This window comes from Hyla sarda, chromosome 1, assembly GCF_029499605.1.
Source record: "Hyla sarda isolate aHylSar1 chromosome 1, aHylSar1.hap1, whole genome shotgun sequence".
NCBI lineage: Eukaryota > Metazoa > Chordata > Amphibia > Anura > Hylidae > Hyla > Hyla sarda.
In genome coordinates this window covers 574,317,093-574,337,557 of record NC_079189.1, presented here as the reverse complement: position 1 = coordinate 574,337,557, position 20,465 = coordinate 574,317,093, and the positions used below count along the sequence as shown (strand labels likewise).

Sequence of the window (20,465 nt, the reverse complement as noted above, 5' to 3'; positions counted from 1 at the left end):
CACAGATCAATGATTTAAAGGGGGTGCTTTAAATCAATGAACTGCAGCTGCTCTTGCGGGGCCAGAGACCGTTGCCGCCACCCACCTCTCTCCCCCTGCCTGTCCTGAGGTCCTCCCTAGTCCAACCACCACCGCTGCCCCATTGCCTCCCTGGTTTTATAATTACCTGTTCTCGGGGTCCGTGATACTTCTGGCTCCGGCGGCGTCCTAGCTGTCACTGTGCGCACTGACAGGACGTCGCAGGAGCCAGAAGTAGCGCGGACCCCGGGAACAGGTAATTATAAAACTGGGGATGGGGGAGGCAACGGGGCAGCGGCGGCGGTCTCTGGCCGAGGAGGCGGGGTATTATCGGCAAGGTAATTGCCAATACCGATAATGTCCAAAATCGTGATTATCAGCCAAACCGATAATTGGTCGATCCCTAATCCTGATCCCATAGAGATAACAGCAGTAGCAGCAGTATACAGATAGAGCTGGAGGGGAGGTGTATAACTAATATATATCCTGATCCCATAGATAGCAGCAGTATACAGTTGGAGCTGGAGGGGAGGTGTACAGTATAACTACTATATATCCTCATCCTCATAGAGATAGCAGCAGTATACAGATAGAGTTAGCAGGGGATATCTGATAGGTGATGATGTCATCTTGTAGTTTAAAGGAAGTCCGTTGACCCAGGACAGACCAAGAGTCAGTCTGGTGATCACTTGACTAAGTTACAGTGATGGAATGCAGCTGTGTTGTAATAAAACAAATGGCGCTGTACAAATGTTAGTAAGAACTTCTATAGACCAGACCTCTAACTGTTGCAAAACTACAACTTCCAGCATGCCCGGACAGCCAACGGCTGTCCGGGCATGCTGGGAGTTGTAGTTTTGCAACAGCCGGAGAGCCATAGGTTGGGAAACACTGGTGAATATAACACCTGCTCTTTCGCCCCGATGAAGAGAAGCTTCAGGTCAGGCCAGGTAAAGGGTACGGTGAGGGCACCAGGGGTGGGGGGCACACTGGCAGCAGCATTATCAGGATTGGGGGGCGGCAGCGGAGGGGCCAGTTTTCCTCAGATTGCACAACTATCTATAACAAGGCAGATGTGCCCGGGATAAACACAAGCAGATGGCGACACGGAGCTCTGCCCCCACCAGCACAGGAAACACTGCAGCTATGTGTCACACTGGGCAACCTATACATTCTGCATCATGTGGGACTACAAGTCCCAGAATGTCCAGAGTCCACATTGGCTATCAATGCCAATAAACCTGGCAACAGTCAATACAAGAATAAGTAAGTCCAGGGTGGTGTGTGGGTAGAGAGGGAAAGCTGGGGCAGCCATATTTGTTATCTTAAAGGGGAAGGACAGAGGCAGATGGCAGCCAAATAGGGGGGGGGGAGGGAGTATTGTACAGACACAGAACATAGTACACGTAATCAGCTTAGATACATCCTTGGTAGATGGTATCACATGACTGACTTAGATACATGAACTGTGTATACATGAGAGATACATGAATTGTGTATCACACACACAGGGGGTAAGCTTAGATACATCAGCTTGGCCGATTGTGTATCACACACACACGGGGTAAGCTTAGATACATCAGCTTGGCCGATTGTGTATCACACACACACGGGGAGATACATCAGCTTGGCCGATGGTGTATCTCACACACCGGGGATAAGCTTAGATACACCAGCTTGGCCGATGCACCGGGGATAAGCTTAGATACACCAGCTTGACCGATGCACCGGGGATAAGCTTAGATACACCAGCTTGGCCAATGGTGTATCTCACACACACACACACACACACGAGATAAGCTTAGATACATCAGCTTGGCCGATGGTGTATCACACACGGGATAAGCTTAGATACATCACACACACACACAGGGGACAAGCTTAGATACATCAGCTTGGCCGATGTATCACACACACACGGGATAAGCTTAGATACGTCACACACACACACACAGGGGATAGGCTTAGATACATCAGCTTGGCCAATGGTGTATCACACACACGGGATAAGCTTAGATACATCAGCTTGGTATATGGTATCACACAATGGGAGATCAAAACCTGTGTAGAGAAAGCGTGGTGCAGTTGCCCATAGCAACCAGATCACATAAGTGATCTTACTGGTTGCTATGGGCAACTGCACCACTTCCACTACTCATGTTTTTGATAAATCTCCCCCCAATAGGCTTAGATACATCAACTTGGGATATAGTATCACACGTGATAGACTTAGATACATCATCTCAGTAGATGGTATCACATGCAACAGGCTTAGATACATCAGCTGGGCAGACAATGACACATGCGACAGGCTTAGATACATCAGAAAGGCCAGAAAGTATCACATAAGCTTAGAGACATCAGTTCAGCAGATGGTATCACGAGATATAGCATTTCAGGCCACACGACAGGCTTAGATACTCAGGCAGTATCACACATAATATGCTCAGATACACTTCTTCGGCATACAGCAGTGTTTTCCAACCAGTGGGCCTCCAGCTGTTGTAAATTTGTAATAACACACGAGAGACCCAGAATGCGCAGCACTTATCCCCTAGCAGTGTCCCGGCCTCCTCTATGCCATGCTGGGACTGTTAGTTCTCCTACGTAGACACACGGTGTACAGCCCGCTATGGAGGGGCCTCCTCCCGCACAGCACACAGCCTCTTACCTGCGGCGCCTTCACATGGAGAGGACACCGGGCGGAAGACAGGACGGATACACCGGCCCGGGGAGCGCAGGATGGAGCAACCGGGGAAGGAGGAAAGGGGCGGGGCTCCGGGCGCGCTGCTGATTGGGACCAGTGGAAACCCCGCAAACGTGGGCAGGCTGCATTCCCACCTGTGACCGCTATGTGAGCCTGGCGCTGCACCTCAGGTTACATAATACACGCTGACCGCTCACTGATACGTTGTTATTATTGGCGGCTTCCTGGGTGTAACCCCTTCCCTGCTGCATTAGCCTGAGGGCCTTGTCTCCTAAATTATTCCGCTTTTTATGGAACAATAGCCCAAGACTGCCCTTATGGATAGGGTAACTGTGGGTAATTTATTCCTACCTCAGGCATTACAAGTGGACGCAGGATACAAAAAAACGAATGTGTAAGGACTTGTAAAGATGGAGAGTTTGTTGTAAACCAAATAGTGAGACCAAAGATCCTGTTGCACCTGCTGCAGCTCTTCTTTAATATGGCTGCACTTTAGGATTATTTGGTATCCTCAGTCTGGTTTAGTACATTTGGGTAATGTAACTGTAAGGCTGTGTTCACACCGCGTCATTGCAATCTGTCTACTGTGTACGTTTTATAGGAAAAAATGTATACGTTAAAGGAAAACGGTCATCTGTTCACCCACACTAAACCCAATACACTGGGTTATGAACAGGAGACCGATGAGGGGTTAATGGGTTAAATACATACCTGAGAGATCTATCCCTCCAAAGATCAGCATTCATCTTCAGTGAATTGCGCACTGGAGGCGGGCCCGATGGCTCAATTTAAATATTAATTGTTGCGGGTCACGTGATCGCTCAATCGGTGCAGCTCACATGACCACGACAAGGAATATTTAAATTAAGCCGTCGGGCCTGCCTCCATAGCGCAATTCACTGAAGATGGATGCTGATCTTTGGAGGGACAGATCTCCGGAGTGCAGGTATGTATTTAACCCATTAACCCCTCATCGGTCTCCTGTTCATCCACACTATAGCCCAGTGTTTTGGGTTTAGTGAAATGGATGTCATACAACATAATCTGTTTCCCATACATTATACAAAAAAAATTACTGTAACCGATTAGTTTTTTTTTTTTTAACCACATTTTTTCATAGAGCAAAATTAAATGGACTATTACGGAAATGGTGAAACCGAGACAAAAGCTCAGAATTAGAGATTAGCGAACATACAGTAAATTCGATTCGTCACGAACTTCTCGGCTCGGCAGTTGATGACTTTTCCTGCATAAATTAGTTCAGCTTTCAGGTGCTCCCGTGGGCTGGAAAAGGTGGATACAGTCCTAGGAGACTCTTTCCTAGGACTGTATCCACCTTTTCCAGCCCACCGGAGCACCGGAAAGCTGAACTAATTTATGCAGGAAAAGTCAGCAACCGCCGAGCCGAGAAGTTCGTGACGAATCGAATTTACTGTAAGTTCGCTCATCTCTACTCAGAATTTCACTTGGCTTGCACTTGTAGCCTTAGGGTAGTGTCCCCCAACCTGTGGCTCTTCAGCTTTTGCAAAACTACAAGGCTGTTTCAGCATGCTGGGAGTTGTAGTTTTGCTACAGCTAGAAAACTCAGATTGGGGGATACTACTCAAGGGAACCTGTTAGGCCATGTTCACACTACGGAAAAATGGAATTTCCGTGACAGAAACATCTGGCACGGAAATTCCACCGTGTGCACAGCGCAGCAGAATCTCCGTGCTGGATTCTATTGCAGAATCTGGCACGGAAATTCGGATGTGTTAACGTGGCCTTACTGCTTCTTTCAAGATTAAAGGGGTACTCCAGTGGAAAACTTTTTTTTTTTTTTTTGAGTAGACGCTGTTTTAATTCTTCGGCCTGATGGGCAAACACTTCAGGCTTGCTATTTATTCTCTTCAATCGAAGGAACTGGGAGTAGGGAATACTGGGGGAGATTTATCAAAACCTGTCCAGAGGAAAAGTTGCCCAGTTGCCCATAGCAACCAATCAGATTGCTTCTTTCATTTTTAACAAGGCCTCTGAAAAATGAAAGAAGGGAGCTGATTGGTTGCTATGGGCAACTGGGCAACTTTTCCTTTGCACAGGTTTTGATAAATCTCCCCAACTGTTCCTTACGTGTAGAGGGTGGGAGAGGGGTATATCCTGTGTTAAAGGGGGTATTCCAGGCAAAAACTTTTTTTATATATCAACTGGCTCCGGAAAGTTAAACAGATTTGTAAATTACTTCGATTAAAAAATCTTAATCCTTCCAATAGTTATTAGCTTCTGAAGTTTTCTGTCTAACTGCTCAATGATGATGTCACGTCCCGGGAGCTGTGCATGATGGGAGAATATCCCCATAGAAACTGCACAGCTCCCGGGATGTGAGTCATCAGAGAGCAGTTAGACAGAAAACAACAACTCAACTTCAGAAGCTAATAACTATTGCAAGGATTAAGATTTTTTAATCGAAGTAATTTACAAATCTGTTTACTTTTCCGGAGCCAGTTGATATATAAAAAAAAGTTTTGGCCTGGAATACCCCTTTAATGCAGGATATACTTGGTACAAGTCAGCGTCTGTTTAAAAAAAAAAAAAAAAAAAAAAAAAAGGAGGCGGACATATACCACAGCATACTGCAGCAGGCCTATAGGCCTATTTTCAGTTATGTTGAGGTCAGGAGATTGTGAAGGCCATTGCAAAACCTTCAGTTTACGCCTCTTGATGTAATCCTCTGTGGATTTTGAGGTGTGTTTAGGATCATTATCCATTTGTAGAAGCCATCTTCTCTTCAACTTCAGCTTTTTCACAGATGGCATCAAGTTAGCATCCAAAATTTGCTGAACTTTTATTGAATCAATTTTTCCTTCTACTCGTGAGATGTTCCCTGTGCCACTGGCTGCAATACAACCCCAAAGAATGATTGATCCACCCCCATGCTTAACAGTTGGACAGAGGTTCTTTTCATTAAATTCTGTTCCCCTTCTTCTCCAAACGTACCTTTGCTCATTCCGGCCAAACAATTCAGTTTTAACCTCATCGTTCCAACTTGTTTCCAAAATGCATCAGGCTTTTCTATATGTTCATTTGCAAAGTTGAAACGCTGATTTTTGTGGTGAGGTTTTCTTCTGATGACTCTTCCATGAAGACCATATTTGTACAAGTATCTCTTCATAGTGGAATAGTGTACCACAACTCCAGTGTCTGACAGATCTTTCTGGAGGGATTGTGCAGTCAAACGTGGGTTTTGAATTGTTTTTCTCACAATCCTGCGAGCTGTTCTGTCTGATATTTTTCTTGGTCTTCCAGATCTTGCTTTAACTTCCACTGTTCCTGATGACTGCCATTTCTTAATTACATTCCGAACAGAGGATATTGACATCTGAAAACATTTTGCTATCTTCTTATAGCCTTCTCCAGCTTTGTGAGCGTCAACTATTTTCAGTTTCAGATTTCTAGACAACTGCTTAGAAGAACCCATGGTGCTGATTGTTGGGGCAAGGTCAGATGAGTCTGGGCATTTTAAAACCTTTGAGATTGACATCACCTGGTCTTCCCAGATGATGATTGAGAACAATCCATGACACTGGCAGGTCTCAGCTTTGCAAAGGGGGCAGTGCATGCTATAAATTCAGCAGGGTGCCCAAACTTTTGCAGATGCCATTTTTTTGTTTTCTCTTATTTTGAAAGTGTAAATGATGGAAATAAAATCTAACTTTTGTTGACATATTATAAGAATGTCTAATCTGTAATGCGATGCCTTTTGGAGATTTTTCCATCTTTCCTTGGCTTTTTTATGCACATTAATACAAATTTTTACCTGGGGTGGCCAAACTTTTGATCACCACTGTAGGAGCAGTCAGACATGCAGGAGGGAGGGAGCACTGAGCTCGTACACAAGCAGGGAGCAAACAGAGAGGATACATTCCCTCTTCTCTTTTTCTCTGTTCCTCTCCCCTCTATCCACTTTCCACATGGCTAATTATATATGCACTGCTTATCTCCTCTCTCCAGGACTTGCCTATGACAACCTCCCATGCATGTGCCTTCAACTGAGCTACTGAAGAGCATATAAAAAAGGTATTTTCAGGGGTTTTTAAAGGGGTACTCCGGTGAAAACCTTTTTTCTTTTAAATCAACTGGTGCCAGAAACTTAAACATATTTGTAAATTACTTGTATTAAAAAATCTTAATCCTTCCAGTACTTATTAGCTGCTGAATGCTACATAGGAAATTCCTTTCTTTTTGGAATACTGATGACATCACAAGCACAGTGCTCTCTGCTGACATCTCTGTCCATTTTAGCAACTGTGCATAGCAGATGTATGCTAAGGGCAGCATGGTGGCTTAGTGGTTAGCACTGCTGCCTTGCAGTGCTGGGGCCTTGGGTTCAAATCAACAATTTGAACAACAATAAATAAATAAATAAATAAAGCATTATTATTATTATAATAACGTCAGCAGAGAGAACTGTGCTCGTGATGTCATCAGAGAGCATTCCAAAAAGAAAAGAATTTCCTCTGTAGTATTCAGCAGCTAATAAGTACAGGAAGGATTAAGATTTTTTAATAGAAGTAATTTACAAATCTGTTTAACTTTCCGGAGCCAGTTGATTTAAAAGAAAAAAGGTTTCACCGGAGTACCCCTTTAAAGCTAAATAAATGCAGGTATAAACTTAGTCAGGAACAGATGGGGAGGGGGATTAGGTAAAGTTTAGATGGTGATAGGTACTCTTTAAAAAAAAAAAAAAAAAAAATGATTTCCACTTGGGGGGTATTTACGAAGACCGGTGTGAATGTTTAACGGCTTAAGGGTATGTTCAGACAAGCGGATTTTTCACGTGGATTTTGCTGCGGATCCGCTGCTGAAAGGCCTTTATGTGCTGCCTTTACATGTGCCTGCTCGGAGCGGCAATACGCTGCTATGAGCAGACACACTGCGATGTGGGAGTCGCCGCGCGCATGCAGTATACTTGCACATTGTGGCAGCTCTCGGCCTGGCTCATTGAGCAGGGGAAGCAGCTGCAATGTGTGGGAGTACACCAGGCATGCGTGGCGACTCGCACTTCGCTACAGCATGTCTGCACGTAGCTGCGTATTGCCGCTCCGAACAGGCACATGTAAAGGCAACATACAGTGGTCATTCAGCAGCAATGGAAAAGTCGCAGCATAAGTGGCGGCCGAACGACAATTGTATCAAATGTCGCATAGACCTTAATACAATTGTTACATAGAGTTCTATTGGGCAGGGTTCACCTGCCCTGTGATAACTTTTGAATCTGGCCCTCACGACTTTAGTGCGAAATTTCACAAAAGTCGCACATGATAAATCAGTGACCACTGCGCAAAGTGCTCTAAATAAGAACACTGCATGGTAATGAAAATTTAATGAATCATTGTTGGTGTTGTTAAACCGTTTTTGTCTTCCTTTGAGTTGTGCGGTGGTAATTTATTAAATGTTTGAAGGGCAATAAATAAATTACAGTCTTTTTACAGTTTTCCTGTTGTAATAAATTTAAAGGAGTAGTCCAGTGCTGAAAAACGAATCCCCCATTCTTAGAATAGGGGATAAGTTTCAGATCGCGGGGGGACCGACCGCTGGGGCCCCCCACGATCTCCTGTACGGGGCCCCGGCTCGCTGGCCAGATAGCGGGTGTCGACCACTGAACGAAGCGGCGGCCGACACACCCCCTCAATACATCGCTATGGCAGAGCCGGAGATTGCCGAAGGCAAGAGTTGTATTGAGGGGGCGTGTCAGCTGCCGCCTCGTGCAGTCGTCAACACGCCCCCTTCCCGCGGGCTGCAGGGGCCCCGTACAGGAGATCGCGGGGGGCCCCAGCGGTCGGACCCCCCACGATCTGAAACTTATCCCCTATTCTTAGGATAGGGGATAAGTTTTTCAGCACTGGATATCTCCTTGAACATATATATATATATATATATATATATATATATATATATATATTGCAACTTTTTGAGGTGTTTGCAACAAAAGTGCGCCTTTTTCCCAAAAGTTGCACATAATAAATTTATGACCACTGCAATAAAACACCTTGGTTTTAACAACCCTACACAATTATGAGACATCTATCTGAAAAGTCGCAGAAAATCATGCAAAAAAAATAAACTGCAACAAATTTAGAGACAAATCTAGAGCAAAAAAAAAAAAATGGTCTAAATACAATGATAAATGTCCTCCTGGTCTCTATAACATTCTCTGCGATCCTGCAGGGGTCCAATTTAAGATACAGTACAGCAGTCATCAGAATTCAGCCTACTCTTATTAATGGGGTAAGGAATCCTGGATCTGGACAACTGTGACTGAGTAAACTCACATTTCACGGATAACGCAGCCTGTAATTGGTTTGTCTGTAGACGCTGCCTGTCATTGTTGTCTGTAGACGCTGCCTGTCATTGTGCTGTCACTGGGCTCTTCTCAAAAAGTTCACATACATTTACTGTATTCCGAAGAGACTGCAGTACATTGCTTAGAAATGAGCTACGGTTGTATTCACACATAACGGATATACAGTTGCAGTCATAAGTACATAAGTATTGCCTTGTGAAATGCTCAGTTACAACTTCAAATCTGTGAGGGATCCTGTGTGTGTGTGAATACTGTCACCCTAAGGCAGTGTTCTCAAATAGTGGGGCGCGAGGGTCCGTAAAGGGGGGCCCGACTCACTCACAAGAGTCGTCCCACACGGCATCGGTTGCCTAGCAACTCTACGGCTGGATCATACTTACGGCCCTGGGTTGTCAGTGTGGCTGCCTGGGAGAGGCGCTTTGAACTCCGGTGTGGTGCGCTGCTACGTTTAGAGGTGAGTTCACTGTGCCCGCCGCCCTGCTCTCTCTCGTACAGGCCCTGCTTGTTCTCAGGTACAGATCCCTGCTTTTCCTCCATGTAAAGAGCCCTGCTTGTTGTCAGTGTACAGAGCCCTGCTTGTTGTCAGTGTACAGAGCCCCGCTTGTTGTCAGTGTACAGAGCCCCGCTGGTTGTCAGTGTACAGAGCCCCGCTTGTTGTCAGTGTACAGAGCCCCGCTTGTTGTCAGTGTACAGAGCCCCGCTTGTTGTCAGTGTACAGAGCCCGCTTGTTGTCAGTGTACAGAGCCCCGCTTGTTGTCAGTGTACAGAGCCCCGCTTGTTGTCAGTGTACAGAGCCCCGCTTGTTGTCAGTGTACAGAGCCCCGCTTGTTGTCAGTGTACGGAGCCCCGCTTGTTGTCAGTGTACGGAGCCCCGCTTGTTGTCAGTGTACAGAGCCTCATATACAGTGTGTATTTATAACAATTTTATAGACAAATGATACTATTTACAGTCGTGAGGGGGGGGGGGGGGGGGGCGAGAAATGTTTTCTTCCTAGGGGGGGCATGACAGAAAATAATTGAGAAGCACTGCCCTAAGTCCACATTCACACAATGGAAATTTTGCCTGTCTGCATGAATTCTCCATCCACATTGATTTTCTGCAGAATTCTGCAGTTTTTTTTAACATTTGCAGGATTCGTGCAAAAATTTCTGCATGAATTCCGCATGATTCCGCAGCTCAGTAAAAGGAAACTTTTTTTAATAGAGCAGTCAAAGTTTGTATACATTCTGTGCGAATTCCACATGATTTCAGCAGAAATCAAGCCCCATTGGCTTCAATGGGATTCCATAGCCAAAGTCCGGAAAAATAGAAGACCATAATTATATTTTTACAGACCGCGGAAACTGGAATTTCCGCATCAATCATTCCGCAGCAGAAATTGTGCTGTGTGAATGACCTTGCGGAATCCTATTAAAGTGAATAGGCAATAAATTTACTTTTCGGTAAAAATGACACATTATCATTATTTTGTAGGTCCATACGATGACATTGATACCCAATTTATATAGGTTTTATTTTACTGCTTTAAAAAGAATGATATAACTTTTTGTAAAAAAAATTATGCTTAAAGGGGTACTCCACTGGGAAAAAAAATTTTTAATCAACTGGTGCCAAAAAGTTAAACAGATTTGGAAATTGCTTATATATTAAAAATCGTAATCCTTCCAGTACTTATCAGCTGCTGTATGCTCCAGAGAAAGTACTTTTCTTTTTGAATTTATTTTCTGTCTGACCACAGTGCTCTCTGCTGACACCTCTGTCCATGTCAGAAACTGTCAGCATATGTTTGCTATGGGGATTTGCTCCTGCTCTGGACAGTTCCTAAAATGCACAGAGGTGTCAGCAGAGAGCACTGTGGTCAGGCAGAAAGAAAATTCAAAAAGAAAATAACTTCCTGTGGAGCATACAGCAGCTCATAAATACTGGAAGGATTAAGATTTTTTTAAATTTTTTATAGAAGTACTTTACAAATCTGTTTTAACTTTCTGGCACCAAAAAAAATAAAGATATTTCCAGTGGAGTACCCCGTTAAAATTTTCCCCTGCTGACCCCTATAACTTTTTTATTTTTCCGTATATGGGGCTGTATGAGGGCTTATTTTTTGCGGTGATATCTTTTTGATAACTTTATATTTTAATAGTTTGGACATTTCTGCAATCACAGTGATACCACATATGTTTATTTTTATTTTTGTTTACATCATTTTATTAACATTTTTTTTTTTAAAGTAGGGGATATAAACTTTTATTAGGGAAGGGGTTTATTCACATTTATGAACATTTTTTTTTCCACTTTTTTTTCCACTTTTTTTTCCACTTTTGAAAAAATCCTCATAGGGGACTTTTACCTACCGTCTTTCGATTGCATATCACAGCACTGATCAGTGTTATCGGCGGTCTGCCTGTACAGGCTGCTGAGGCTTACTGCACTATTGGAGCACCAATTGGACAGCACAGAGTAAGGTAAGGGAACTCCAGCCTTCCTGTCATCTGATCGTGACCCTGCAATTTCTCCACTGTGTTCCCGATCAGCTCCCTGAGTTAAAGGGGTACTCCGGTGGAAAACCTTTTTTTTTTTTTTTTTTAAATCAGCTTGTGCCAGAAAGTTAAACAGTTTTGTAAATTACTTCTATAAAAAAATCTTAATCCTTCCAGTAATTATTATCTGCTGAATACTACAGAGGAAATTCTTTTCTTTTTGGAACACAGTGCTCTCTGCTGACATCAAAAGCACAGTGCTCTCTGCTGACATCTCTGTCCATTTTAGGAATTGTCCAGAGCAGCATATGTTTGCTATGGGGATTTTCTCCTACTCCAGACTGTTCTTAACATGGGCAGAGGTGTCGGCAGAGAGCACTGTGCTCGTAATGTCAGGAGAGAGCTCTGTGTTCCAAAAAGAAAAGAATTTCCTCTGTAGGTAATGTAGGGAATTTCCTCTGGAAAGATTAAGATTTTTTTAATAGAAGTGATTTACAAATCTGTTTAACATTCTGGCACCAGTTGATTAAAAAAAAAAAATAAATAAAGTTTTCCACCGGAGTACCCCTTTAACCAGCATGTGCATTTTGGCACTTTTAGAGAGGCCACGATCAACTATGATCATGTTGTTGAATGGGTTAATGCTAAACATCACGCTGATGGGTGATATCTGGCAGAATAAAGATAATATGTCATTTTAACTGTAAAGTGCACTGCATAGAAATGTCCCGAAATATGCAAAATTGCTGTTTTTTTTTTTTTTTGCCCCACAAGTAATAATTTTTTTTTTTTAGCTTCGTCGTATATTTTGTGGTAAAATAGTGATGTCATTACCAAATATAATTGATCCCACACAAAAAAAACATGCCCTCATATGGGTCTGTAGATGGTAAATTGAAAGAGTCATGGATTTTAAAAGGCGAACAGGAAAAAAAATAAAATAAAAAATAGATGTCATTAAAGGGTTAAATAAGCCCTTCAGGTTTTGTTTTTTTTTGCCCGTACCACGCTCACTCAGTACTACACCGTCCTTTTCATCATGATCAGAAACTTATCCCCTTATGATATGTTTTTATTGCTGGAACACCCATTAAGGGTGCGTTCACACGGAGTAATTCAAGAGGAATTTACTCTAATAATTCGTCTTGAATTCTCCGCTCCAAATTAATCCACATCTCCTCTGCCCATTGACTTTAATGTTTTTTTCTGCTGTTCTGCTAGCCGAATTTCGACGCTGAATTCCGTTCCGCTTGAAGAATGAGCATGTTCATTCTTCAAGCGGAAACCGCAAGCAGAAATCAATAGAAGTCAATGGTAAAAGAAAATTCCGCCTGACATCGATTTCGCGCAGAATTTGCACAGAATTCATGGCTGAAAACCCCTTCACTTCTTTCTCCCACAATTCCGCGCGCAATTCCGCGCAAATTGCATGCGAATTTCGCGCAAAAATAAAATTCTTTTTTCAGCCCGTAAATTTTTCGGTGTGAATTATTCTTGATGTACTCTGTGTGAACGTACCCTTACTCTTATAGACACTTTTGGGACAAGGTTGTTCAGGGCATGTCAGGACCTCCATCTAATGTGCGGCCATTGTGAGAAGTGATCCTGTCCCGCTGTCTGCATGGGCCAATATTTCTGCGGAACAACTTCACCACCTAGTGGATGTCACTTGTAGTACACACAAAGGAGTCTGGACAAGGGGCCAGTCTTCTCAAAGAGGTGGAGGTTTTACTGTAACTATAATATATATATATATATATATATATATATATATATATATATAATCAAAGAATAGATCACTGCAGCACTCCAAATTAGTGAAATTATGTAAGCTAGTGGTCTTCAACCTGCGGACCTCCAGATGTTGCAAAACTATGCTGGGAGTTGTAGTTTTGCAATATCTGGAGGTCCAGAGGTTGAAGACCACTGATGTAAGCAGCGTTCTCCCACAGACATACAGCCTCCAGCCATATACAGTGTATGGCTGGAGGCTGTATGCCTGTGTACTGCCCACTTCAATGCTCTGACCACCGCTCTGGCTATAACAGTAGGTCTCCGGTCCTCTGCACCTTCGTTTCCATGGGCGCAACGCACGGGACATCAGTGACGTTCCGGCGTGCGCTATGTCCCGGCAGCCCTGCATTTTTAAACTTAACACAGGGCCGCAGGGAGTTAATAGTGATAGGGGGACTTGCCCAATCGCTACAGGACGGGCAAACACTGGCTCTGCTCGGGGCCCCCTAGCAATTGCTTGCTTTGCCTGTCCTGTTGCGACCTCCCCCGCCGAACCCGTGAGACTGAGTCACCAAACCCCTGGGGCTCGATCGAAACTCAGGTTAAGAACCACTGATCTAAATAATCTCCCCTTTCTGTGCATTTTATGTATATTATTACACTGTTGCTGTCATCCCCTGATGAAGCGCTGTATACCATAAGATACACGGGGAAACGCGTTGGGATATACAGGTGTTCATCATAGAAGTTTTTTCATGTTTCTATGTACTTGATACCTTAAATTCTATTTATAGATTTGTTTTGGGAATTTTTTTTAAGAATATAATAAACATAAAATTTTAACTCTATGGTCTAGTTGTTTTTTGGTTAAGATTAGCTAAAGGACACCACTGTGTCTAACTGTCAGTGATAGAGATATATATATATATATATATATATATAGCAAGTATGTGTACCACTCACTTGCACAGATTACCGATCCCGCACCTCAGCTTAGTGATCAGGTATGTAGAAAAAGATTCGTCCAGCACCAACTTGGGTAAAATCAAGGCTTGCTTTATTAAATCTTCAGACAACAGTCACATACAGAGAAAAAAATGACTGACGCGTTTCACGCCGAAGTGCTTAATCATAGACTAGTCTTCTCTGTATATGACTGTTGTCCGAAGATTTAATAAAGCAAGCTTTGATTTTACCTGCAAGTCTTTGGTGCTGGAAAAATCTTTTTCTACATATACATATATATATATATATATATATATATATATATATATATATATATATATATATATATAATTACAGTTAATCATTTTTTTAGTTAAAACTAGTTTTCCCTAGTGAAAACTATATATATATATATATATATATATATATATATATATATATATATACTGCACATATATACATCTTCTTCTGAATTCTACAGTAGCAAACTATAACCACTAGAGGGCAGTAAATGCATTACATATTACATTTCCTTCAACCTGTTTTTATAGGCTGGGACTGGGAATGCACAAGGCTGAGGGTGTATGGGGCCATGGTGTATTAGACCTAGTTTATATAAGGCTGTGGGTGTATGAGGCCTGTGGGTGTATGGGGCTGGAGTAGGGTTGCCATACTAATTTCCATAATTAATTATATATGCATGACATCACAGAAAGCTCCGCCCATGCCCATAATACACGTTGCGTCATGTCATCGATCAGAAGGGGATTAAAATGGCACAGGGGGGGGGGGGGAAATCAGAGGGAGGCAATTGAAATGGCACAGGGGCATCAGAGAAGGAAGATTGAAATGGCACAGGGAGATCAGAAGGGGATTAAATGGCACGGGGGGGGGGGGGGGGCATCATAGGGAGGCAAATGAAATGGCTCGGGGGGGGGGGGGGTTCAATTTAAACCTTCCTGATCCCCCTGTGCCATTTTAATTGATTAAACCCCACAACACCGTCCTCATTGGTCCCCACGCCACTTCACCCCTCCATACCATTAATACTTTGACCCCCTTCCTCCTCTACTTCCCCGCTGGCACCACGGTCTTAGAGATCTGCCTGTACCTCACTGCAGGCAGCTTCTCTCTCACAGCAGTCTGTTGGCGCCGACAGACTTTCTGGTGAGGGAGGCACCTTCAGTGACGCGTGACGTCCTCCTGCGCGGCTCCTCGGCGCAAGAGGAGGTCACTCGTCACCGCCGCAGGCCGCAGCTCACTAATTTAAAAGTGGCTGTGGTGCTGCCTGTAGAGGGAATCATCTCGGGCCATGGCCACTTACTACAGTGAGCGGTGGCAGCGGCTGCTGCGCTGTACCGGGGGCCGGCCAGTCGGGTCAAATTCAATTCTTGCTGGCTGGGGCAGGCGCGGGGGACTCCTTAATGAAAAATACTGTCCATTACATGGCGGTATTTTTCATTTGAAATTACAGGTAGCAAAGGTAGAAATACCGGCTACTGGTTGGGTGGCAACCCTAGGCTGGAGGTATATGGGGCTATGGTGTATGAGGCCTGGTATATATAAGGCTGTGGGTGTATGAGGTTGTGGGTGTATAAGGGTGGAGGTGTATGGGGCTGGAGTCTATGAAGTTGGGGGTGTATGCCTTGTTGCCAATTCTCCTGTTTTTTTTCCGTGACCGTTCTAGGATTTGGGACCCTTTCCCAGCAATTTACAGTGGGGAAAAAAAAGTATTTAGTCAGCCACCGATTGTGCAAGTTCTCCCACTTAAAAAGATGAGAGAGGTCTGTAACTTTCATCATAGGTATACCTCAACTATGAGAGACAGAATGAGAAAACCATAAAATCACATTGTCTGTCTGATTTTTAAAGAATTTATTTGCAAATTATGGTGGAAAATAAGTATTTGGTCACCTACAAACAAGCAAGATTTCACAGATCTGTAACTTCTTCTTTAACCCCTTAAGGAACACGGGTTTTTCCGTTTTTGCACTTTTGTTTTTTCCTCATCACCTTCTAAAAATCATAACTCTTTCAATTTTGCATCTACAGACTCATATGAAGGCTTATTTTTTGCACTACCAATTTTACTTTGTAAAGACATCAATCATTTCACCACAAAATTAACAGCGAACCCAGAAAAAAAATAAGTTTTGGGATCTTCAGATTCTACACAAGTGCACTTTTCGGTAAAAATGACACAATATATGTATTCTGTAGATCCATACGATTAAAATGATACCCTACTTATATAAGTTTGATTTTGACTTAGTTCTGGAAAAAATCATAACTACATGCAGGAACATTTATATGTTTAAAATTGTCATCTTCTGACCCCTATAACTTTTTTATTTTTCCGCTTTCGGGGGCGGTATGAGGGCTCCTTGTTTGCGCCGTGATGTGAAGGTATTTTATAAAAAGGGACTTTGGCATTTTTTTACGCGTACGCCCTTGACCTTGCTGTTTAATTAACAATACATTTTTATAGATCAGACATTTACGCACGCAGCAATACCACATAAGTATTTTTTATTTTTATTTACACAGCTTTTTTTGGTGGTGATTAAAACTTTTATTAGGGGGGGGGTTTAAATCATATTTATTAACTTTTTTTTTCCACTTTTTTTTTTTTTTTGCAATGTTATAGCCCCCGTAACGGGCTATAACATGCAATACACTGATCTCTCACACTGATCATTGCTATGCCATAGTATAGCATTGATCAGTGTTATCGCCGCCTGACTACTCCTTCCTGGATCTCAGGCATGGAGCAGTCATTCGGTGATCGGACGCTGAGGAGGCAGGTAAAGGACCCTCCTCGTGCGTACTAGCTGATCGGGACACCGCGGATCAGCCCGACTGAGCTGCCGGGAGAGCATTTTTGTAACTTTAGATGTGGCGATTGACTTTGATCGCCACGTCTAAAGGGTTAATAGCGCACGTCACCCTGATCTGTGACGCCCGCTATTAGCCACGGGTCCCGGCCTTCAACAAGGCGTGACCCCGCATTATAGAAAAGGGAGCGGGCGCAGGGTGCACAGGTATGACCTGTGTCCTTGAGGAGTTAAGAGTCTCCTCTGTCCTCCACTCGTTACCTGTATTAATGGCACCTGTTTGAACTTGTTATCAGTCTAAAAGACACCTGTCCACAACCTCAAACAGTCACACTCCAAACTCCACTATGGCCAAGACCAAAGAACTGTCAAAGGACACCAGAAACAAAATTGTAGACCTGCACCAGGCTGGGAAGACTGAATCTGCAATAGGCAAGCAGCTTGGTGTGAAGAAATCAACTGTGTGAGCAATTATTAGAAAATGGAAGAGATACAAGACCACTGATAATCTCCCTCGATCTGGGGCTACACGCAAGATCTCACCCCGTGGTGTCAAAATGATCAAAAATCCCAGAACCACACGGGGGGACCTAGTGAATGACCTGCAGAGAGCTGGGACCAAAGTAACAAAGGCTCCCATCAGTAACACACTATGCCGCCAGGGACTCAAATCATGCAGTGCCAGACGTGTCACCCTGCTTAAGCCAGTACATGTCCGAGCCCGTCTGAAGTTTGCTAGAGAGCATTTGGATGATGCAGAATAATATTGGGAGAATTTCATATGGTCAGATGAAACTAAAATAGAACTTTATGGTAAAAACTCAACTTGTAGTGTTTGGAGGAGAAAGAATGCTGAGTTGCATCCAAAGAACACCGTACCTACTCTGAAGCATGGGGGTGAAAACATCATGCTTTGGTGCTTTTTTATTTTTTGTCAAGGGACCAAGACAACTGATCCGTGTAAAGGAAAGAATGAATGGGGCCATGTATCGTGCGTGAGATTTTAAGTGAAGACCTCTTTCCATCAGCAAGGGCACTGAAGATGAAATGTGGCTGCGTCTTTCAGCATGACAATGATCCCAAACACACCGCTCAGGCAACAAAGGAGTGGTTTCGTAAGAAGCATTTTAAGGTCCTGGAGTGGCCTAGCCAGTCTCCAGATCTCAACCCCATAGAAAACCTTAGGAGTGAGTTGAAAGTCTGTGTTGCCCAGCGACAGCCCCAAAACATCACTGCTCTAGAGGAGATCTGCATGGAGGAATGGGCCAAAATACCAGCAACAGTGTGTGAAAACCTTGTTAAGACTTACAGAAAACATTTGACCTCTGTCATTGCCAACAAAGGGTATATAAAAAAAGTATTGAGATGAACTTTTGTTATTGACCAAATACTTATTTTCCACCATAATTTGCAAATAAATTCTTTAACCCCTTCCCTCTTTGGCGATTTTTCATTTTTACACTTTTGTTTTTTCCTCCTTACCTTTTAAAAATCATAACCCTTTTAATTTTGCACCTAAAAATCCATATGATGACTTATTTTTTGCGTCACCAATTCTACTTTGTAATGACGTCAGTCATTTTACCCAAAAATCTACGGCGAAATGGGGAAAAAAATAATTGTGCAACAAAATGGAAGAAAAAATGCCATTTTGTAAATTTTGGGCGGCTTCCGTTTCTACGCAGTACATTTTTCGGTAAAAAGAAAACCTTATCTTTATTCAGTTGGTCCATATGATTAAAATGATACCCTACTTATATAGGTTTGATTTTGTTGTACTGGAAAAAACCATAACTACATGCAGGAAAATTTATACTTTTAAAATTGTCCTCTTCTGACCCCTATAACTTTTTATTTTTCCATGTATGGGGCAGTATGAGGGCTAAGTTTTTGCGCCGTGATCTGAAGTTTTTATCGGTACCATATTTGTTTTCATAAGACTTTTTGATTGCTTTTTATTCATTTTTTTATGGTATAAAAAGTGACCAAAAATATGCTACTTTGGAATTTGCACGTACGCCATTGACCGTGCAGTTTAATTAACAATATATTTTTATAGTTCGGACATTTACGCATTCAGCGATACCACATATGTTTATATTTTTATTTACACTGGTTTGTTTTTTTATGGGAAAAGGGGGGTGATTCAAACTTTTATTAGGGAAGGGGTGAAATCATCTTTATTAACTTTTTTTTTTTTCACTTTTTTTTTGCAATGTTATAGTCCCCATAGGGGACTATAACATGCAGTACATTGATTCAATACACTAATCCCTGCTATTGCATTGCAATGCATTGATCAGTGTTATTGGCGGTTGATTGCTCAAGCCTGAATTTCAGGCTTGGAGCAATCCATCGCCGATCGGACGTGCAGGAGGCAGGTAAGGCACCCTCCTGTTGGGTTCTAGCTGATCAGGACATCGCGATTTTACCGCGATGGTCCCGGTCAACCCAACTGAGCTGCCGGGAAGCTTTTATTTTCACTTTAGACACGTCGATCAACTTTGATTGCCGTCTCTAAAGAGTTAGTGCCGGACATCAGCCCGATCGGCGATGTCCGGCGTTAGCCGTGGGTCCTGGTTGCTTATAGTTTTTTTTCTCATTCTGTCTCTCATAGTTGAGGTATATCTATGATGGAAATCACAGGCCTCTCATCTTTCTCAGTGGGAGAATTTGCACAATTGGTGGCTGACTAAATACTTTTTTGTCCCACTGTAGATAGATAAATACAGTCATGGCCATAAATGTTGGCACCCATGTAATTTTTCAAGAAAATGAAGTATTTCTCACAGAAAAGGATTGCAGTAACACATGTTTTGCTATACACATGTTTATTCCCTTTGTGTGTATTGGAACTAAACCAAAAAAGGGAGGAAAAAAAGCTAATTGTAATCCTCAGATTTCATGATGACTTGCACACATTCAAGGCCCCCAGTGCCAGAGGCAGCAAAACAACCCCAAAACATAATTGAACCTCCACCATATTTCCCTGTAGGTACTGTGTTCTTTTCTTTGTAGGCCTCATTCCATTTTTGGTAAACAGTAGAATGATGTGCTTCACAAAAAAGCTCTGTCTTGGTCTCATCTGTCCACAAGACATTTTCCCAGAAGGATTTTGGCTTACTCAAGTTCATTTTGGCAAACTGTAGTCTTGCTTTTTTATGTCCCTGTGTCAGCAGTGGGGTCCTCCTGGGTCTCCTGCCATAGCGTTTCATTTAATTGTCGACAGGTAGTTCGTGCTGACACTGATGCTCCCTGAACCTGCAGGACAGCTTGAACATCTTTGGAACTTGTTTGGGGCTGCTTATCCACCATGCAGACTATCCTGCGTTGACACCTTTCATAAATTTTTCTTTTCTGTCCACACCCAGGGAAATTAGCTACAGTGTCATGGGCTGCAAACTTCTTG

General features: G+C 42.9%; 1 protein-coding gene across 2 annotated transcripts in view; it reads right to left on the bottom strand.

Annotated features, from left to right (window-relative positions):
* ME2 (malic enzyme 2) overlaps window positions 1–2,846 on the bottom strand; it is a 59,451-nt gene extending 56,605 nt beyond the window's left edge. For both annotated transcript variants that reach the window (XM_056544271.1, XM_056544261.1), the window contains exon 1: window positions 2,690–2,846. The gene's annotated coding sequence lies outside the window, so the exon portion shown is untranslated. The remainder of the gene's footprint in view (window positions 1–2,689) is intronic.
* Window positions 2,847–20,465: the final 17,619 nt, after the last annotated feature.